Source organism: Ambystoma mexicanum, chromosome 9 (genome assembly GCF_040938575.1).
Source record: "Ambystoma mexicanum isolate Mex_15411 chromosome 9, UKY_AmexF1_1, whole genome shotgun sequence".
NCBI classification, from domain to species: domain Eukaryota; kingdom Metazoa; phylum Chordata; class Amphibia; order Caudata; family Ambystomatidae; genus Ambystoma; species Ambystoma mexicanum.
Window position 1 is genome coordinate 1,521,320,388 of NC_090931.1, and position 23,710 is coordinate 1,521,344,097.

Consider the following 23,710-nt stretch of genomic DNA (forward strand, 5'->3'; position numbering starts at 1 on the left):
TTTTTATATTTGCGCCGACAATACTTCAAACACTTGTGTCTTTGAAATTGTAAAATGTGTGCATGTGGGTCACTATGTGTAATTTGTGAAGGGATTTCAGATGTGACATATTTCTGAATGAACTGCAAAACAGTGCCATCCCTCTCCTGACCAAATGTAGGAGCATCTTTAATCCACAAAATCATGTAGATGTGTTGTGCTCCTCTGGCTTGGTATTCTTTTCTCCAAAAGAAGTGTTGCACTTCTCTGGGGGGAGGTACTGTTTTATTACAAATGAAGTGTAGCATAGCAATAACGCGATTATGGAAATATTTTGATACATTTACAGGATCTAGAGAGCAGAGTTCTCCTGGTGTTTTTATATCTATATTAGTTTTGTTTTTGTTTGCTATGCGTAGGAAATCGTGCAAATCTTCCCATGCATATTGCATATTCTGCACAACTTAATGTAACAAACTTTGTGGGTGGGTCAAGGTTTCTTATACAGCATACATCTGCACGACATCGGAACCAGTATTCCTTTGTACCACGCCTGTTTGCTAAAGGATTTGTAAAGCTTGACTGTAAAACTTAATCTTTTTCTTGCACCTTTTGTAGTAATTGCATAGCTGACATATTTTGAAAATTGGTACCTGATTTCAATTTGTGTGCAACTCCGTAGCATAGAGTTGCTAGTTCACTTTCAAAGAGAAGGTGGAATATGTATTCCATGTTTTTTCTGAATCTTGGGTCTTCAGAATACATTCGTAAAGAGCAGTATTTTGATGCTGTTATTTGTGTGGGTCTTTCATCGTACCTTCCTCCTTTTCCAGTAGGAAAGAGTAGAGGAAAGGCTTGTGCTTCTACACTTTTTTCCCATATGCTGATTGGCGATCCTTTGGCTTGCCGCATTTTGTAAGTTTCCAGTCCATCATCTATGGTGTCTTTAGAGTGCAATGGATGAATTGTACAGTGGTCTAAAATATTGGATTCTGTTGTAGGATCTAGAAGTTCAAATTGGGCAGTTCCTGAGGAGTCTTGAATTATTTTGGTGAGGTTTCGCTCAGGTTTTCATCAATGTCTATTTCTTTGTAGTATTCATTGTTGTCTTATAGATATTGCAGGGCTTCTCTAACTTTATGTAAGTCCACAAGTTGCTGCCAATTTTTTAAATCTTTTATAGGTACGCCATTTACTGGGATAATCAAAGATTGATCTATTGGCCGTTGCACTCCCAGAGTGTGTACATTTTGTTTGAGATCTAATGGCAAATAAACTACTTTGTCACAAATGCCTTTTAGTAATTCAGAGGGAGTTAGTTTTGCTGTTTTTGAAGGAGTATTACTGCTTGAAATGGGTGCACTGTTTAAATTATAATGCTCTGATACAGGTTAAGTTGTTGCAGTGGTTTTGGTAGTGGGAATAATTAAGTTATTAGTGATAGCACGTAAAGGTATTTGGTTGTCAAGTTTTTCAGTGCAGTAGCTGCAAAGTATTGAGGGGTTTGTCATTTCGTATTATTTTTCTGCTACAAGATAGAGAGCTAATAGAGAGCTAAATAGAGAGCTAATTGGAACCACTTGGAATCTTCATTGTCGTCTATTTTGTACATTATGTCTACAGTGTTTGTGCTATTTGTATTAAAAATCCTGCGGCAACGCACACACACATGGTTTGGTACTTCAGCAGATGCACTTTTAAACATTAGTATTTTTTTTTATTTTTTTTTTATTGATATAGTTGGAATACAACTTTTCAATATTTCTAATTTATAAAATACAAAAATATATCAGAATTTCATACAATAGCATTAAAAATAGAACAATTCATGTATCTCGCATAGGCATGATATATAGAAATAAAAATACACATCACATAAGATTTAGAAAAACATCACCATGATCACTATTTAAATAGTTAGAGAGAAAATAAAAAAATAAATACAACAAAGGAAAAGCAAAAACAATTGACATGCTGAACTATACTCAATTTTCACAAGGCCAGTGGAATGACAACGTGGCCAACATATTTTTACCAAACAATTTGTCAATATTGTTGACATTGTTTCACACATTCTTTGAATCTTCTGTAATATATGTCTCTAAATCAAGTGCTATTAAGTAATTTACAATTGCAATTCTATTTTTATTAAGAGACGTATTATACAAGGTAAGCCATAATTGTTCAGCAGTTGTAATAAGCAAACCCTCAAAGTGATGTTTAAAGTGTTTTATGCGATGATTTAGCAGCATAGGACAACTTGTTACTAAATGAGGTAATGTCTCTGTTTCACTTGGATTTTTACAAAAGCGACAGATGTTTTGCAATGGTGAAATTAATTTCCATTTAGCCAGAGTTGCCCTTGTATGCCAAACATCCAATCTGATGAAAAGATCTCGAAATCTCGCATTTGGAAATTGCAATAAGTACGATTCTGGTGTTCTGACTTTTTTAATTAAAGTGCAAAAAACTTTTGAGTGCTTAGTTGCAAGACATTGAGATCTTGTTTGAATCCAATCTGAAAGCATTATTTTTTCCTTAGCTTTTTCAGGATTATTAATCAGCAACTCCTCAGTGACACTTGATTCAAGTAGATACTTTTTAGTTTCTAATTGCCATTCTTTCATGTTTTTGTGAGTGGTTTCTTCCTTGTACTTAGAGGCTATAATGCATTTGAGGCTTTAATGCATTTCCGATAGAGACTGCAGATCTTCCGCATGTACATAGCATACAGGGACGTTAGTCCTAGTTCATATCGTATCAAACACATTGGTACAGATTTGGGTAAACGCAATAGCTTTTTCCAGAACGAGCCTTCTATGATTGTCCAGAATGAAGAATCACGCCATGCTCTTGTATCAGAGCCATATAACACCGTCGGTATGGTTTTCTGGCAATAAAAGATCAAAGCTGGCTTCATGGAAAATTTGCCATATTTGTGGTTTAGTATTCTTGCCTGTGATGTGGCTGTGTTCATTTTGGTCCTAATTTAATTATAGTACGGTGCATCAGAAATAACGTTGTTCACATTTAGGCCCAAATACTTATACTCTGATACAATCTCCAGAGGTTTCTTCTGCATGTACCACAATTGCCGAATTCTTCGCTTTGCGTTGTTAGTAGCCACAATCATAATTTTAGATTTCTCCAAATTTATAGTCAGTTTATTCTTGGTAACATAATCGTGTAATTGATCCAATAACATTTGAAGTCCTCTTGCTGTTTTTGCTAAAAGTACGAGGTCATCAGCATAGAATAGATAAGGTATCGTATAATTTAGCAATCGAGGAGAATCAGATGTTATGTTCATGAAATGGTTCATTATATCAGATATGTAAAAGTTAAACAGAGAGGAAGCCAACAGACAGCCTTGCTTCAATCCTCTATATGTGTGTATGCATTTGGAAAGTTTTCCATCCATAGAGAGTCTTATCTGGATTGAGGTGTCAGTGTGAAATTCTCGTATCCAATGCTGAAGATGAACAGGGCAAATGCTTTTCTGCAGTTTGTCAAAGAGAAGGTTTCTGGAAATTGAGTCAAATGCCGTTTCTAGATCAATAAAGGCCATGAATATTGGTTGTTTTAATTGCCACTCTTTGTGTTTGATGGCATGCAGAATATGTAAATTAACAGATGTTCCTAGGCCAGCAATAAAACCTGTTTGGTATGGATCGTTAGTGTTGGATTTATTTGACCACTCAACAAATTCGGCCAGGATTAGTCGGGCAAACAGTTTTCCAGGCACATCAAGTAGCGCTATCGGCCTATAGCTTCTGGGATCTTGTCTATTATGTTTTTTATAAATAGGGAGAATAATGGATTTGCGCCTCGACTGAGGTATTCGTTGAGATATAATTATTTGATTGAAAATGACTCTTAATATGTTAGCCCATGCTTCTGGCTGTGACTTTAGCATGACATTAGATAGACCGTCTGGCCCTGGAGCTTTAGACATACTGAGTTTTTTTATGTTCCTTAATATATTGCTAGGATTTATTTCTAAATGAGTCAAGTTATGTGGAGGTATATAGGTGGGTTGGTTGGTCCATGGAAAGTCTGCATAGAATGAACTATAATATGCGACCCACACTTCCTCAGATACTGCATTAAGTTGTACAATGGATTGTTGGGGGGTATAGATGGTCTTGATTAAGCCCCAAATCATGGCTGAGCTTTTTGAAGCTATAGTTCGCAGCATTAACTGTGCATCTTTTAGTTGCATGCTAGCTTTATGCCGTTTCAGCCAGTTGGCATATCTGTTTTTGATTTTTCTTTTTTGCAAAATTCTTTGGTCTAATGACAGATATTTTAAGTCTCGAATTTGCTTTCTCATTATGGCTTTCTCTTTCTTAACTAAATCATCCCAAGTATGCTTATGATTTTTCTTTATATTAGCAGAGTTCATAATTGTGTTTGTTCTTTGCTCAAAAGTCCGTAGGGCTGCAACATAAGTTCCATCTCTGATGATGATGTCGGGACATAGAATGTCTGGAGGAAAGGAGATGATTTGAAGTAATTCATTCAGATTTGTGGGGGTCCATTTATATTTGAAACCTGCTGATGCAACTGCAATCTGGGTGTTATACTTTTCAGGTAGGATTATTAACGGAGATATTGACCATTCCCAGATCATTTCCAAGATGTCATGATCACTAATGTGTTGTTCAATCACATTAAAGGATGTTAGGGAGGAAAGAAGACTGGCATCAACAAAGATGTAATCTATCAAGGATGCTTGCTTGCCTCTCTTCCAAGTATTTTTCGGAGGAGCATCATGGTCTATAGAATCATTTACCATGTAGAGGCCTCTCTCCTTCATGAGGAGACTCCATCTTTTTATTAAGTTTTGGTACTTGTTGCCTGATTTCTTCAAGCAGTTCATATTAAGATCGCCTGCTAAGATGGTGTGATCTATATCAGGGTCTGCGGCAATGAGGTCCAGGCATTTTTCTACACACTTAAAAAATTGTTCATCTCGAATGGCTATATGATTCCAGTATAAGTTCAGGCAGGCTATCTGTCTCTTGTGAATGGTAAGTCGAGTTAACTGTATGTGATTACTTGGGGCTGCCCAGAAGGTGACAGTGAGATCTTTGGTGCTTTTTACAGCTGTTATAAGTCCTGCCATGGGTCTTCCTCTGAGCACATTTGAGGCTGGATTTAACACTAGTTGATGGTTTTCCCAAACTGGCGCAATGGTTTTTTGTATGTGTGTAGTAGAAGTTTGCCCCCTGTAAAGTTGTTGCTAGTCTCTTCTAAAGATATTGAATTTTGTAAGTGGCTTTCACTTCCAAAATATTTTCTCTGGATGTGCTCTATTTCTTCGAGTAGTTCTTTGGCTGTACCATGTAGTAGAATGTTATTTAAATTGGCCAGTGCTAAAGCAGGACGTTTGGCATAGCAGAGTTTATGAATGAAATTTCTTACAGTTGAATGGTGTGTTCCTATCGGTTACCAGTCAATTGGTCGAAAACATATGGTCGACAGGACAATTGGTCGACACCATTTGGTCGAATGCCAAATGGTCGATTTTTTTTTTTTTTTTTTACCCCTTTTTTGGTTTTTTGGGGGGGGTCCACCCCCTTTTTTTCTTTTTTTTTCTTTCCCCACACGAAAACCCACAAAAAAAATATATAAATAAAAAAAAAAATTCGACCATTTGGCATTCGACCAAATGGTGTCGACCAAATTGCAGTCGACCAAATTGCAGTCGACCAATTGACAGGACACCGTTCCTATCATTTTGATTTTGTTGAAGGTGCTTTTGCAAATAGGTCCCGAAATGCAGGATAATGAATGTCCTTGTAGTCCTGTGTATTTGCGCACTGGACAGGAGTCCATAATTTGTAATAGTTTTATTTTCAATTTGTCTTTGCCTTTCACATGCTGATTGAGGAACTGGCGTAAAAATGTGAAAGATTTTTTGCCTATGTTACACATTGATGTGCACGGCCATTTGTTGACTGGACGTATTGGTTCAGTGGCATGGAGAGTTGATACTAAGTTTGCTGGAGATATTTGTGTGAGCAGCATTTCTTGTTCCATGATGGTATTATAACATTTTTCATACCCTTGTCCACTGCTATGTACGGCAATTGGGTTTCTTTGCTTTTGTTTGTATGTTTCTTCATTGAAATGTTTTTCTGTGCTGGTGGTGTGACTCCACTCACCTCCACAGATGTTTGCAAAGCTATCTTTGTTGAAATAATGTTTGTTGACATGCCTTTGTTGTAGTTTAGTAGTTCGTTTTGGTAGTGGTTTGATTCTGGTTAACTTTTTCATACCCGTGTCCACTGCTATGTATGGCAATTGGGTTTCTTTGCTTTTGTTTGTATACTTCTACATTGAAATGTGGTTCTGTGCTCGTGGTGTGACTCCACTCACCTCCACAGATGTTTGCGAAGCTATCTTTGTTGATATTCCGTTTGTTGAGATGTCTTTTTTGTAGTTCAGTAGTTCGTTTTGTTAGTGGTTTCATTCTGTTTAAAACTAAAATAAATAATTTCCTTTTGAGAAGGATTGCACTGTCTATGAGAGCTTCCAGGATTCGTTTTCTGCGGTAGGTTTTAAGGGTTGAGCATCATTTCTCTCCTGTTTTTATAAGGTTCTGAAGGACTCTGTGGCGGAACATTTTTTGTAAAATAATTAATTGGGTATGTTTACTTGTGGCAACATCAAGATTTAGAGGTGCAGTGTTAGCACTGGTGGTAGCTGCAGTCTTTTTTTAATAACTTTCTGTTTAGTTTTACATTTTGAAAAGGAGTCAAAGTTTCTTTACTGGAAGCTGCTTTAGTTTCGCTTAGCGACTGTATTAGCTGTTTTATTTGAACTTTTTGTATAAATTCTGCTAGAGGTGGATGCTTATTTTGTACACTTTTATTTTGATTTGCTCTATTTCTGCGTTGCTTTCTATGGAGTTGCTTTTTGGTAGGCATTCTTTGGTGTCTGATGGAGAACAAAAATAAAGTCTGGGTTGAGGTGTTGTGCAATGTATGTGTGCATTGTGCATGAGTGTCTGAGTATGATGGTAGGTATGTATGTAGAGGTGTGTGATTGTTGAATGGGCTATTTCAGGTTGGGAAGGCTATTCTCATTTTTGTGTGTTGCTATACTGGTGTTGAGATAACAATACAACGTGTGCTTTTGTTGAGGTGCAATCAGTAATACTGAATCTAAAGCTGTAGAGTTAATACACTTGTTTGTTCTACAATACTAGAATTCTACAGTGTTTGAGTAACAGAACATTATGGCAGTATTGCACTTACATTGTTGGATGCAAAGAGTAGGTTTCTCCTGGGTTTTCTCTTGTAATTCAGACGCTGCTGGTTTTCAGGAGTGTGCTCTTCACTGCAATTGTGAAATAAGGAAGTTAGTATATATGTGTGTTAATGGCACTGTTCTCAATGTAGACATGTATTTGTTTGCTTTTGCAGTAATAGTGCTTTCTGTTAACTGTGCATAGGATGTAGATGCAGTTTCCTTTGTCTATGTGCATTCTGGGCATTTTACATAGAATCTGTCAGTTGATCTTGCCTTAGAAATGATAACAATAGTAAGCACACAGAGCACACACAGCTTTCTAAGACAGTGTTACATTCTTTAGTGTATCCTACTAAAGAATGTGTATAACTATAGGAATGAATGGAGTGTACTTACCAGTTTGTTTTTCAGTTTTGCTGTTACTGATTTGTAGGTGTGCTGTTGATATTTGCTTTGCAGTTTCTGTATAAAGCACCAGTGAGGTAATTCTGCTGGAAGTATGTGTTATTTTTTTGGTATGTTCCATTATGTTTCATATGCTATGTAATTGGACTGTTGGTGTCTTTCATATACAGTTTGTATTTTATTTATATGCTGCTCTTTGAACATGTTCAGTGTGTTTGTTGTATGATACAACAATGTAAGATGCCCCCTGAGCTCTTGGACTGTGTTGATGTTGACCTAGTCCGTCCGCGGACATTTGCACAGTCCGCGGACATTCCAACCACTAGCATGGGACAGGGGGTTCAGTGCATAATCAAGTATGTAGTTCATTGCACATCTTCAGATGACCCCTGACACTTTGTCAACATTACATTCACAACCCCTTGTAGGGACTTCCTATGAAAAGTAAATAGAAATGTGATGTCATCAATGATATTTGTGATGTCATCTTTGATATCATGGGTGTTATTCTTAGCAGTGCACGTGGTGGCGTGAGTTATGATTGCTGAGCTTACCATAACTGGTGAATTTCAGGGGTTTTTTGGTTTTACTTGTAACCATAACGCCCCTTTAACAATGTTTTTTCATTGAATTGCATAGGTTTTTTATTAGTGCAACTTAACCATAACGTCCCTTTAGCAAAGTTTTTTCATTGATATATATTATGTATGGCCTGAAGCAAGATGGCCATCGCAGCAGTTGCAAGGGGAGCAGTTCTGTCCCCATGGTTCAGTGTGGTGAGTGTTCTCTTCTCCTCTGTCTTTGCCCTCCTCTTAACCCTTTTTCTTGCACACATAAACGTTCCTCTATTCATTATATTATAGTCAGATTTCCTTTCTCCGGTCTTTCGGAGTGGTTGGGGCAAGCACTTGTGATCACTGCAGCTGCTTCTCGGCTCCTTCGCAAGCACCTTCACACAGAAGGCCCAACAAAGAATGGGAAGTGTCCTGCTGACACTCTTGATCTGGGACTTTAGGTGAAAGGCACTTCTTGGGTTGTCAGGTGGATGAACTAAGATGGCCTTTGTACTTTATGGTCATCGTAGGTGTTCGGAGGTTAAGAGTGGAGGAATGTCAGAAGTCCTCTCCCCTGGACATACCTTGGAGATACTCCCAGTGGGGTTAGTGAGGGAGCTTTGCAGGGTCTTGTTCGAGAGATGGGAAGTGGATTGCCAGAGTTTCCAGAGGGGTTGGGATACTGAATTAAAATGGTTCTTGCTTGGGCTGGGGGTTGAGTGGTTGTGGTTGTGGGTTTCATGCTTTTGGGGACGTCTCTGTAGAGTGAGGTTGGGGTGTCTCTCCAATGTCCCATGGTGATTCGGCTGGCAGGGTGCTTGACGAGGTTGGGATCTTTGTTCTCAAGGGTGGGGGCTTTCTACCTAATGCTTGCTCGTAATGCCTTGATTTGCCCTTGCATACATTCCTCCTCCCTACATCTTTTCTGCACTATGCGGGACCCATTGGGGGATGGTCAGGCAAGAGGAGATAGTCTTACTTATTTGGCTGCAGCCCTGTGTGCCACTGATCTCCTCCCAGTATAGGATCTGCAAGGCTCATCCATTTATTATATTCATAGACATCCATACTCTGCAGTATGGACTTGTTTTGTTGGAACCCTTTTGAAGCTTCATCCAACTCAGTATTTTGGTGATCTTGTGACGGATCACCTTCCAAAGTACTTGAGATTCTCCCGTAAACCTGATAGGTTTCAGAATTACCTCCACATCATTTGTCCAATTTGCAATAGTTTCTCAATGTACCCTCTTCCTGCCCTTAGGCTTGTGATTCTCTCTACTTTAATGGATTCCTACTCTTTCCCTTCTATCCTTATGTCTACATCTTCCCTGATGGCTCTCACCAGCAAGCTGAATTCGTTCTGTACTTCACATCACACTGCGTAGTTCTTCCCCATTTACACGCAGCTGGACACTCAGGTCAGTTGACATTTTCAGCATTTCCGACTGGGTCCAACTCGACAATTGATTGGTTTTGGATCTTCGTCTTACTACCATGACACCCGTCCTTTCCACGTCTCCCTATTAATCCACAGAAACCCTCTTCTTCCTCCAGCAGGCTTTACCAGAGAGTGTTGATACCTCTTTCCTATGTTTACAATTCCTTATTCATGCATTCATGCAACAGGGTGGTCTGGTTACTGTCTGTCTAGTGTGAGACACCAGAAGGTGTCTCACCCGATAGTCCCCAGGGATCTGTCATCCAGCTGGCCAGGACTCGGCCATCGCTTTTGGATTCAGTTATCGGGGGTGGACCAATGCGGGAGGATCACCTGGGTGAGGGGTATTCGGGGAGTGGAAGTGGGACACTGGATGGTGAGACACGGTATCCCTACCCTGTAACACCTTTACCTCATCTTCCAGGTAAGATATGGTGGAACCTTACCCCCACCCCGTTCCCTTCTCTAACACTTTCACATCGATAGCCCACTCTGGGAGAAAACAGACTCACACCCGAGCAGTGGATCTGACATGTCCTGCTACTATGGTCAGGCACTGTCAGGCAGTTACTGACAATCACTTACACCTGACTTCCAATAAAATTCCCTGCACAGATAAAAGAGCACACTCTGAGCGAGGCAAAGCCCCCAAATAAACAGCAGTTTTGAGTCGGCTGCTGAGCGAGGGGAGAAAGACGGCAAACCAAGAAGGGTTTATAAGAAGGCAATGTCCTTGACCTTTCCGGCAAGACGCTGTTACTTTCAAGAAACCTTTGAGGCAGAACGTATAAGGCCTGGAAACCAGGCTGAAGAATCCTGTATTGTGTGTCGGAGATACCAAAGGCCCTCCTGCATAACTGACCAAGGCGGGGAGGAGAAGCAGCAGCCGCTGTGGTATCATCCCTGTCACTCACTTCTTCATCAGAGAGCCACAGAGGAACAGACTCCTTCTACCCCTTCACGCCATCTGGACCTGCACACTCGATGAGAGAGGCAAGCGGTCTGCATCTCACATTTGTAAGGGAAATTCAAATAATGTTTTTATATAATTCGTCATCTGTGCGGTTTTTACTGCAGAATTGCAATCATTGACTTGAACACATTCTATGTGTCTCAGAAGCACCGCTTGCATAGATTAAGTTCCATGCTCTACACGAAGCTTCAAGCTGCCCACCACCTCGAGGCCCTTCCAAGATGGCTGCTTGCATCAGGCTATAGTATTCCCACACCCCTCTGTTCTACCCAGCTGCATCATGCAGTGGCATTGGCCAGGGCTGCCCTGATACATCCAATGACAACACCGGCAGGCCCCTATCTAAGGCCCTGTATGTGCCTGTCGAGGACTTGCTGGGCATGCAGCCCCTCTTCTTGTTACTGCTGGCAAAGAGCGTGTAAAGACTGGAAAGGGGTGTCTGTTCTCCTGCCCTCTATATGGTAGAGTAGAAGCACAGAGCACCCCAGCCAGGAATTTGTATAGGGTAGCGAAGGACGAGCAATACAAGCTTAAGCTCTCAGGAGGTGATGCAGGCTGGTTCTTAATTTCACTGGAGTCCCCAAGCCCCCAACAAAGGAATGTTCACACACTATATTATGTGATAACACAGTTCTTTATATAAATAAGGTTCAACATATATGCACAATTTTTTTATTTTTTTTATTTAAGTGTATTTGGTTTATTTCAAACCTTTCACGATCAGTAAAACATTACATTTCATAAAGAGATCTGTCGTAATGAAATCACATCAAACTAGACAAAGCAACGGTCCAAAGAATAAGTAAAAGATAAGGGGTAACTAAAAAGATAACTAAAAAATTAACTGAAGAATAACTAGAAAAACCGGAGAAGGCTAAACTAATTTAAAACCCCATTCGGGTTCGAGTGGAGAACTTAAAATAAGTTTTGATTACCAACAATGTTAATTAAGATAAAATTATTAGATCAATGGTTTGGAGTAACAAGTGAATATCTAACATTAACTCAACACATCCTTTCAGTCGTTCAAATTCATTGTTTACGATGTGTTTCCCTCATCGATATGGTCTAGCCTTTTTAGGGTATTTTCTAGAAATTTGACCGTTGCAAAGTTTATTTTTGGGGATTGGCAAGCGTAGATTAGACTGCACCATTTCTCCGCATCTAGACCGCATAAGTCAGTGATGTTACTTGCTAGAAACAAGTTTCGCAGGTATCTTAATTCTGTGCAGAATAACACTAAGTGAGTTAGAGATTCTTCGCTTCTTTTGCACAATATGCATTTTGTACATATTTCCTCTTTCGTATATCTTGCTTTTGTTGTCTTGTTTTGTAGAATATTCAGTCTGAAACATAATAACAGATCTCTTTGTTTCAAATTTGGGAACTTTTTCAAATAGTCTGGTAAGATAGACATCACACCACAATTGGATTTCAGAAGTGTATGGGTTTTTGACAAAGCTCGTTTTATTTCAGTATTCGACCAGTCCTCAGCCCAAAGCGCTCTTTTTACAGCTGTTGGTTTCTCCGCTAGTGTTTGGGTTTTAAGGCCAAATTCTGTCAGGGTTTGTTCATTTCCGTTTTTCCAATCTTCTACTGCTTTTTCTTCATAGTTGTTGGATTTGCCCAATATTTCAAATTGGGGAGGTGTTAGATTATTCATTGTTTTTCTATACAACATCAATTGATTGTAGCGGATGTGTATATATATTGATGTTAGACCTAGTTCATGGCGAATTACCGAGATTGGAATTGCTTTTGGTATTGGGAGGACGGTTTTCCAAAAAAGACCTTCTAAAGTGGTCCAGAATTTCTCTGGGATATTTGTACCAGTTTCTGCTCCATATATTAGTGTAGGAATTACTTTGAGCCTGTAGAATGTTATCACTGGGCAGAGAGAGAATTTTCCGTATCTTTTGTTGATGATGATTGCTTGGGCTGTTAGCTGTTTAGTTTTTGTCTTTAGCATCTTTTTCCAGGGCTCTTCATTTTTTTTCCGCTTATTTGTAAACCCAAGTATCTCATTTCATCACATGGTTTTATCCAGGTTTCATTCACTTTCCATTCTTCATTTTTGGTCTTTTTCCATCTTTTATCACCGATTATTAATATTTCGGTTTTATCTGCATTTATTTCTAGGTCATTATTTTCTATATATTTTTCAACCTGATTTAAAGCACGTTGCAGACCAATTTGTGTATGGTCTAAGATTATCAGGTCGTCAGCATAAAGCAGATGGTTGACTGGTTTACAGTTTAATCTCAGTGGAAAAGTCCTGATGTTTTCAAAGCATTGTTGCAGGTCTTCGATATAAAAGCAGAATAAAGTGGCTGCTAGCGGGCATCCTTGTTTAAGGCCTTTTGCTGTTTTTATATCCTCAGATAAATTTCCACCTTGATCTAGTTTAATTCTTATTGAAGTTTCGGCGTACAGTTCTTTGATCGCTTTCAAGAGATCAGAGGGGCACCCTTTGGAGGCCAATTTTTCCCAGAGCCGACTTCTATTCACGCTATCGAAGGCTTGTCGTAGATCAATACTGGCTATATACAGTTTTTGTTTGTTTGTGTAGGCCCTTCTTTTCATCAGTCCTAGAATCAGGAGATTTAAATTACACCCCACATTTTCGACAAAGCCTGATTGTCTTTTATCATAGGTATTCGAGTCCTTGATCCAGGTTTTTAGTTGTTTTATCAAAATAGCGGCAAACATTTTTCCAACACAATCTAGCAGGGCGATTGGTCGGTAATTTTTAGGATCCATCCTATTAACTACCTTTTTTAAAAATAGGAACGATGATAGCCAACTTCCATGATCTTGGTATTTGGCCTCGCTTCACAATTCTCTTAAAGAGTCTTTCGCAGAAAATTGCCCATTTTCCTGGATCTTCTTTTAGCACTGCGTTTGACAAGCCATCTCGACCTGGGGCTCTTGATATGTACAATCAATAATTATCTTTGTGCTTTGGCAAATCCTATATGGTAAATATGTACAATGTCTATGTGGTACCATAGCTAACTCTTGACTCCTTTAAAATGTACCAACTGCTGACAGTTTCAATTGCATACAAGTCAAATAGCATTGGGAATCAACATCAGACATAGGAAAGAAGACAAGTTAGGTTAAACAATGGCAGAATAGTACTTTAGCTACTACGTCACAGTTCTGTGTGAGGATCCCCACCACCTGGTCAACCTGTAAATAAAGTGTATCAACACTTCCAGTCCATATATGTCTAAAATAGTCTTGTCTCCTGCTAAAATGTTCTACTACCCCAATGTACCTGAGTTTAGCAGAGTTTCTTCGACAGTTCATCGACGGATCCCTCGTGGGTGAACTCCCTTTAAAACAGGAGCCACAGCCGTTGATAGTCCTCAAAGAAATATGAACACTGTCGTCTAGATAGCAGCTTCGACCTTTGCGGTGCTCATCGACAATCAGTCATGGAGGTCTTGTGAAGGCAAAGCGTGCGGTGCACCTTGAGGACAACAGTTTGTTGCTGCAAAGATGACTCGATGAAGAACGTAGGCCTGACAGCAGGCATCGGATGTCGGCATCGATGATCGTGACTCAACTACGGCTGGCTTTCGGATCTTCATTGGTCTTTGTGGACTTCGGGTGGCGGGAAACCCACTGGCAGATTCTCCTCAGTTCGTCGATGACCTCGACTTTCTCCGGTGGGACATAACAGTCAACGGTGATGGTAAAGGAGTTCTTTGTTTCAAATGTCTTAGGCACAGGTGGAGCATTGCGGCTCCGGTCGTCGGCAGCTCAGCGTCAAGCTGTCCCTGCTTCTGGGCAACCTGACGTGACGGCTTCTAGTGGTCACGGCGGTCCTCCGCACCCTGGTTGATGATAATGAACTTCAATGTCCAGGTGCTTCACTTCAGGATTCCTCGGCAGACACCGTCTCCAGTCGGCGGCAGCCTTTTGGGACTGACTTCCATTGTGCCTTGGTGAAGATTAGTTTTGGCATAAGCATGCCCTATAGGAATCTATGTGCTCTTGAATTCTAGGTAACAAACGTTAGAACTCAGGCACTGCGGGCAACGTCACATATGACTTGCCCAGGATCACACAATGAAATGGTTGCTGAAGAAGTTACCAACCTGGGGTTAAAGATTCCAAAGGCGAAGCAAGAATTTAGCCACAGTGTCCTACTTTTCTTCAGCACCAACCAGTTGTGTACATCACCTGATTTCTCTATAGGCCAGTCTGACTCCAAACAACCAATTCCTGCATTAGGCTCGGGCAGCCGCATGGACTCTCGCTCCCACATGGATGGCCGCCGTTGTGTGTCTGTGAATTCTTAAAAGAACCTTATCTTTTAACAGTGTTTGAATAACATCAGTTTCTCCCAGCAGGAAAATAGTGTTTCAGGAAGAAAGGAAGGTCAAAGCACTTTGCGCGTGTCACTTGCTAATACCACTGTTAAATGTAGACGGAAACATGGTATCTTAATTATTGATGATGATACCTAACGGCCAGATTAAACACAACATGTTTTTATAAAGGCTACAGGGATTTGCACACTTTGTAGATTTATTTCCATCAAACACAACATCTCTACTGTAAGGAACTCATGGTGACAACAAGTAAGACAGACACAAATGATCACAGTTCCAGGGTGTTTATTTGAACAATGAAAGGTGTATGCAGGTTGGAAAAATGCCTAATCTGATCTAAATCTAAGATGGGGACAAACACCGACCATAAAATTAAAATAAGGCGGTCCTATTGGCGTTGTGTCAAACTAAAAGACCTATACTAAGCAAACAAATTGCCAATTCCTTACGCTAGATACAAAAGGGTGTATGATAAGTTTCAAGAAAGAAAGAAGTGTTCTCAAATAATAAGTCAGGAGGCGGTAGCCTGGGTCTCCCTTCCCCACGGTTAACGCAAAGGGTAAGGCTGGAGCTTGGAGCTTGTAGCACAGTACGGTCTCTAGCTTCTAGTTCTTTGATGGCCAAGTCTTGTTTCTTTAGAAAGTCACTTCCCCTTGCGGGCCAGAGGTGTTAGAAAACGACAAATGTTCCTTTAACAAATGATAGTTCTCTTGGGTGATATTGGGTCACCTCTGGGTCCCCCTCTTCCAGGGCCGACACTTATTAGCTCTAAGCTACAGTTCACACAGAGTGTTTTTTTCCACCCTCGAGTCCCCCTCTTCTGGGGCTGAACCTTCTTATTCTGTAACTCTGTTTTCTTCTATTTAAACTTTGGGTGATAGCTCTCCTATCTGCCAGCACTTGGGTGACGACTTCACCCTCGGATCTCCCTCGGTTGGGCTCGGACCTCTCTCTACTGTCAGTGTTTGAGTATTAGCTTCACCCCGAATCTCCTTTGTCCGGGCTCGGACCCTTCTTGGATTTCTGCCTCCCCTTTCTGGGTTTTCTATGGCTTTCTCCTCTATGTAGCGGGATCCAATTCCCTTACTTTCTTAATGTTTGTTCACACAGTTCGGTAGACACCCCTCTTCTGGGTTCCCCTTTGTCATAAATCTGTTTCTATGGACTTTTAGAATTCATCCCTTCTCTCGGCCATCCCTCCTTCGGACACACAATTGCCTTTGTGGTGCTTTCAAATTGGTTCACGGGATTCACGTCCCTTTCTTTCATTCACCATGCAGGATTCACTTCCCTTACTTCTAGTCAACTTCCGGATCAAAATCTTTTGAATGTACAGGGCTTTTGCTCAACCCTCTCTGAAGAACACTTTGCTTCCTTTGGCAGCCTTTTCTTTGGCCTTTTGGCTTCCGTAGTTTGCTTCTAGAGGGCTGCAACCAGAGTCTCTCGAGGTAGCACTCATGTGGTGCCTGCTTCCCTCTTTTGCTGGTCTCCCCTTAAGCCTCTTTTTACAGTTCATATACAGTTTTTTGCCATATGCCTCAATCTTGCCACTTTGTGATCTTTACTCAACACAGCCCAGTTCTTATCGGTTCTCCCCTGACTCACCGGCTGTGCTGAACCTCTTGGCTTTTGGCATCTTCGGAGTCAAGGCCAGTAGAACGGGCATGGTAGCTTCCCTCGCTTCTGCTTGTGCTATTGTTCACGGTCTCATCATTGAAGGTTCTGCGAGACTTGGACGAAAAGGGGCAGGTTACTTTCGTCCTCGCCACCCTCTCACTTCCTACTGCCGTTCTCCTTCTTTTGAACTGCCGCTTGGTAGCTGTCTCGTCTTGATGTCTGCTATGCTCGCCTTTCTTGCCTTGCTCGTACTGCTCTCTCCTACTCCACCTTTTATCCATGTGGGGAAAGGGAAGGGCAGTCAGGTGTGTGTGTGATTTGAGTCAATTGCCTGACTTTGACTGACCCTCAGGATGGGACATGTCAGGTACATAGGTTTAACATTAGTTTGCAGTTTTGAGTGTGAAACAGTATTCATGTAACAGAAGGGGGGGTTTGGAGTTCCAGAGTATCTTAAGGGACGGGATAGGGACGGTTGGTGAAATGAGCAAGAGTGACCGGATGTAAAACTGAACAGAAGGGATTGTGAAATAAACAAGGGAAATTATGGAAAGTGTAGTATGTTACCTGAGCAGGTTGGGAATATGGGAAATAATAATTGGAGGGACACTAAAAAGAATGATTGGGAGTATTCTGATGGGAAATGTAAAAACAAGGATTCAAAGAAGGATGGTTTTCTGAAGGCGGCGGATTCATCAGAGGCAGAGGGGATTCTTTAAAAGGAAGCTTATCGAATGGAAGGGAGGTCGAGTTGATATATCCCACACACTCTTCAGGGACCTCATCTTCCTCATCCCTTTCTCCGATGTAATACTGCGTCTCACCTGGGTCAATCTCCCAAGCATAACCTCGGGTTCCCCTATTCAGGTGATCTCCCCCACTGGTCCACCCCCAGGAACTGGATCCAGCAGCAATGGCCGTGTCCTGGCCAGCTGGATAAGGGAATCCCGGGGTCTTACTGGGAGAATACCCTCAGGTTTCTCAAACTAGTCAATGATTTATATGTCCTCAAACTAGGCAGATGGAGGTTTGGGTAAGGTGGAGGACATGGATTGATCAAGTATGTTATCAGTAGTAAGTAGTAGTACACCCAAAGGGCATGAATCATGCCCTTTGGGTGTACTAATACGTACTACTTTAAAAGTACAGTAGTAGCCTAAATTAAATGTTTAAGGCATACATCAATTTAGATTCTGGTATTTGGGTATATCTTCCATTTATGATGGAGAAAAGGAGGTACAAATGGTTATGTATTGATTTCTTTATCAATATTTCCAGTTGGTTTAGCATGTGATTTGTGTTCTCATGTATCATGTGAAAGTCAATCAGATCTACAAAACTGAGTAGTATTTTAAGCGGGTGGAAACATTTCATGTTGCATGCTACTAGCCAGCCATAATAATTGACTTGCCACCTTAATTCTACACATACACAGAGAGTATTATCAGTAGCCAATTTGTATTTTGTATTTATTTTATTTATAGAGTGCACCAGGACCGAGAGCATCCGGGTGCATGTTTTAGTTACAACATGATAAGACAAACATGGCAATACAATTTTACAGTTTATGTTACAAAATAGAAATTACGAAAGACATTATAGACATATATACATAAATCATACATATTTACAAAAAGCAGTTACGGGAGAGCGAAAGGACATAACCTCATAACCTATGTACCATGAGTGAGGATAGGTGGTAAACGCATGGGAGGTGATTGGTAGATGGGTGATGGGTCTTGAATAGCCAGGCTTTAGCCATATTTTTGAAACTGTGGAAGGACGGTTCAGATCTTATCAAGTTGGGAAGAGAGTTCCACAGTTTCACCGCCATAACTGGGAAGCTGGCTCCGCCAGATCTTTGCAGGTTAAAGCGTGGTATAGCGAGGCAGTTAGTCTGAGCAGTTCTGCGGGGTCTGTTAGTGTTGTGTAGAGTGGATCAATTGGCCAAGTAAAGTGGTGCTTGGTTAGAAAGGCATTTGTGGGTGAGGGCGAGTGTTTTCAGTGTAATTCGTTGGGAGACGGAGAGCCAGCATAAGTTGCGTCTGGTGGCTGAGATGTGTTGGTTCCTAGGGATGTTGAGGGCAGCTCTGAGTTATTTTGGATGATTTGTAACATGTTTAAATTACATTTGTTAGTGCCCAGATAGAGGGCATTGCAGTAGTCACTTTTTGACAGCACAAGAGTCCTGGCAAATGTGACACAATTGGCTGGTGATAGGAATGGGCGGCTAGCTGTAATAAGCTTACAGGTGTAAGCCGCTGCAGAGGAAACTGCATTTGTTTGTCTGGCCAAGGATAAAGTAGAGTCGAGATAGATCCCTAGCGTTTTGGTGTCCTTGGTTGCTTTGATAGTGTTACCATCGATCATGAAGGAGTTGAACTCAGGGGCCAGTTTGGATAATTTTTGAGGGGAGCCGAGAATGAGGAGCTCTGTCTTCTTGTCATTCAGACAGAGTCCGTGTTGCACCATACAGGCTTGGATGACTAGGTAGATGGCATTCACAGAGAGAGAGTCGGCGACATAGTCTCCAGAGATGGGGATGAGTACCTGGGTGTCGTCAGCATAATTAGTATATGTGACACCCAGATAGTCCAAAATATCAAATAGAGGTTTTGTGAACACGTTGTACAACCCCTCAGGTGACGGGTGCCGGCGATGCTGCTGCTATTGGAGAGAAGACATGCATCGATCTGTTGTCCAGGAATGAGGCGATCCAGGCTGTGGCTTTATCAGAAAAATGAGCGGCTAGTTTAAGGTGCCGACACAGAATTTGATGATTGACGAGATCAAAGGCCGCCGAGAGATCTAGAAGAAGTAGTAGAGCAAGTTTGCCCTTATCTCTTAGATCTTCTATTTGTGTTTTGAGGATGATAAGGGCAGTTTCAGTTCCATGGCGGGGTCAAAATCCAGATTGCTTTAGACCCAAGAGTTTATTAGATTCAAGATAGTCTTGAATCTGTAGGTAGGCTGCTCTGTCAAGGATTTTTAGTAGGAACGGCACTGTGGTAATGGGCCTGTAGTTTGTGGGTATATTGGCATCCAGGTTTGGTTTTTATAGGAGCGGGATAACCCAGGCATCCTTCAAATTGTACAGGTACTGGGGTACGGTACAGTCCCTGTGCTGAATGAGGAATTGATGAGAGTTGTGATGAAGGGAGCTAGCTCGTGGGCCGCTTCCTTGATGATGGGCGCTGGACAGAGGTCCCCTTGGCAGTTAGAAGGTTTGAGGCTCTTGATAATATTATCTACTTCAGTGATAGTTAAGGGTGAGAAACTGAACAGAGTCAATGAATCTGGGATAGAGTAGTCTATAGTGGGGAGAGAGTTAGGTTGCAAGTTGGATTGTAGGCTAGTCTGTTTATTGTTGATTTTGTCTTGAAGAGTGGCTATCTTACCAAGGAGAGCGTTTTGGATATTCGAGCACCAGCTGCTGTCTTTGATGAGGTGTCAGGTGCAGTGACAGGGGTTTCCAATTCTTTCAAGATTCTGAAGAGTTCTTTGGTATTGGATTTGGCTTGCTCAATGCGTTTATTATAAGTGACTTTTTTGCCTGGAGTATAGCTTCCTTATAGTTTAAAGTAGCTAGAGTGGTAATAGATGTATTGTCTTCTGTACGGTGACTCAGTGAGTGCACATTCTGAGCACTGATTTTAAGTACTGAAAGTCAAACATTCAGTCAAACATTCAGAACTAATTGCACCTTCCTGCAAGAGAAACATTTTGTTCCAAGATGAGGAGAGCATGTTGAAGATCATTGTAGCTAACAATGCTAGGAGCTTATGTGTTAAATGAGGTGGTTGGCTCGCAGTCGGCACTCCAGGGAACGGCTGTCCGGGAGGAGGCTTGAGTTGCTTTTTATGGAAATTTACTGGGTAAGACAGAGGCAAAGGAGCTCCATCAGAGGTACAAGATCGGAGAAGTAGGGTGGAACCTGGATATAACAAAGGACAAATTAATTGGGCTGATAAAAAGAGCTAGCAACTCCAGAGCCCCGGGCCCAGATGGACTCTCAATCCAAATCTTTAAACAGCCACCGGAAGAGTGGGCATCCTTCTGCATGAATCTGTTTGGGGAGATCATGATCAGGCGAAGGGTGTCTGTTACAAGGAAAACGGAAGTGATAGTACCAATATTCAGGAACGGTGATATGACGGATCCAGAGAGCTATCGCCCTATCACTCTTCTTGATGTCCTGGGGAAGGTTTTTGCATCCCTTAGTCTGGTTAGATTGAAGCGCTGGGTTATGGACTCTGGGTATTACGATGTGAGACAGACAGGATTTGTGCAGGAAGTGGGGTGTAGCCTGAATTTGTTTCTGTTGAATATCCTTAAGGTTAGAGCCATACAAAAGCAACAGAAAATTGATATTGCTTTTATCGATTTTGCAAAATCATTCGATAGTATGGATCGGGAGTCACTCTGGACCAAAATGATAGTGTGGTATTGCCCGAAAGATCGTCTGGCACCAATAAGAGCATTATACTCAAACACATCTATCCAGATTAGATTAACCCAGAAGGGTCTTTTATCCAGAGAAATCCCCACAGCAAGCGGTCTGAAACAGGGCTGCCCAATCGCGCCAGAGTTGTTCAACTTGTTTATATCAGATCTAACGGCCACAATGGAGACTAGCGGTGCATTTCCGCCAAAAATCAATGGAGAGCCTATAGGCTGGATTTTATATGCGGACGATCTGGTCGCTCTGGATCAAACGCTGATCAGACTGCAAAGAAAACTAGACACCCTCAGATCTATGTAAACAAGAACGGTCTAAAAATAAATGCATCAAAATCAAAGATATTGGTTCTGGAAAACCGAAAGGGCGGTGAAAGTAATCTATTCACCTGGTTACTGGGGAACGAAAGGGTGGACATCCCAAGAAAGGCTAGATATCTGGGAAGCCTAGATGACAACCCACGCAAATTGGAACTGAATGCTAGAGATGATAAACGTGGCTACACAGTATACATAATACGTTTGGTAAATTCTCACTAGTACTGGAGCTGAAATTGTATTAGCAAAATGTTATCCCCATTATAGTGTACGGAGCAGAAGCCTTGTTATGCTTGCCATGGACAATCTGGCCAACGCTGGAAGACTTGTTCTGGAAAAAAGTACTCCACCTGCCCAGAGGAATACCAATACCAATAATAAGACATGAGCTAGGGCTCCTTTCAATATACGTCATAGTGGCTTCGAAGTCCCTATTGCTATACCGAACACTAATGATCGTGAAAACTCCCCTGCATTTCAAGATACTGAAACCCAAACAAAATGGGAACAAGGGGATTGGAGTCATAGAACTTTGGCGAGAGCGCTGTGCCACAATACTGTGTGGGGCAGGCATCAATGAAGCACTGCTGTGGTCCAACCTGGACGCAGCTAAAAATAAAATATGGGAGTGGGATTGCATCTCTACTGAAGCGCTCAAATCCAGGTTTAAGCTCTTTGCGCATCTTGGCAAGGAACCAAAGGCTCTGAACACACTGCATAGATACCTACTTTGTCCCAGTCCGAAACATTGGGCCTCATTACAAGTTTGCCGGTCCGGTAACTACTGTACCAGTTAGCTTGCCGGTACCATAGTTACCGGAACGGCAAACTACGAGTTCTGCTCGCGGGTGCCTTTTCACCCGCCAGGTCGGATCTGGTGGGAGTACTGGCACCCGCGAGCAGAGCATGTAGGATGCACCGGCACCATTCACGAATGGTGCCGGTGCATCCAGCTTCCCCATTCCCATTGAGCTCTAAGGGGCTCAAATGGGACTGGAGAAGAATATTTTCCGGCCCCCCGGAATGGGTGATTACCGGGTCCGGCAAGGGCGTAATGACCCGGTAATTGCCCATTCCTGGGCGCCGGAAAAAAAAATGATACTGCTGGTAGCCGTGCCTGTACTACAGGCATGGCTACTGCCAGGGACATATTGACCCCCAGTGTGCCATTTATATGAGATTTAGGATGAATTTAATACACACGCAAGAGATCCTCAAAACTCATAATCGCGCTGAGAGAAATGTGCAGAAATGTAGACTTTTTAAACCCCACAAAGAAACACTGACACATTTGACACTCTACTTTATTTATTTATTTATTTATATTTATATAGCGCGCAAACAGCCCACGGGCATTGAGGCGCTGTTACTTGCAAGAGCTTAGTTACAGAGGTACTGGCATGGTAGCAGTCGTTGGCACATTATAAATCAATACAGACATTGGGCCTCATTACGAGTATGGTGGCAAAGGCAAAAACGGTGCCGGTATCGCTACCGGCACTGTTGTTACCATACCACCATACTACGAGTTCTGCTCGAGGGGGCCCTTGCAGACACCTGGTCTGACCAGGTGGCCATACCGCCACCCGCGAGCAGAACTTGATGGTAATACTGGTACCGTTATTAACGGTACCGGTGCTACCACCCTCCCCATTCCCATTGAGCCCTATGGGGCCGAATGGGGATGGGAAGTCCCTTACTACCGGCACCCACGAATGGGCAATTACCGGGTCCACCAAACTCGGCATGACCCGGTAATGTGGAAAAAAAGGATACCGCCAGCCTCGTAATGAGGCCCATAGTTATCATTACAGTTTATGCAATTGGTCTTTACAGCTTATGCAGTGGGTCATATGTATAGTATTCATGCTGATACAAGGGACCTTATGAGAAGAGGATGGTTTTCATTGCTTTACGGAAAGCGAAGAGGGAGGCCTCACCTTGGATTGTGGGAGGTAGGGCATTCCAGTGCGTGGGTGCGAGATATGGGAAGCTGGATCCGCCCGCTCTGGCTCTTTTTACTAGTGGCACACAGAGCATGTTGGTATAGGGTGATATGATTGGTCTTGTAGAGGAGACGGGGTGGATCCTTTGAGAGAGGTAATCAGGAATAGTGAGGTGAATGCACTTGTGGGTCAGTGTCAGAGCTTAGAAGACGATTCTTTCCTTTATTGGGAGCCAGTGGGCTAGTTTTCTAGCCTCCGAGATGTGTTCCCTTTTAGCGATGCCTTGTGCTGCACGGAGAGCACTGTTCTGGATGACCTGTAGCCTCTCCAGGTTTTTATTGGATGTTCCTAGAAAGAGTACATTGCAGTAGTCTAGCCTGGAGCCAGTGATGGCTCTGGCTGTGTTTGTGCAGTTCTTT

At 41.9% G+C, this 23,710-nt stretch overlaps 1 protein-coding gene across 1 annotated transcript in view; it reads left to right on the top strand.

Annotated features, from left to right (window-relative positions):
• Positions 1-23,710, top strand: part of LOC138489407 (zinc finger protein 391-like) — a 50,414-nt gene that overhangs the window by 22,633 nt on the left and 4,071 nt on the right. The gene's annotated exons all lie outside the window — the stretch shown is intronic.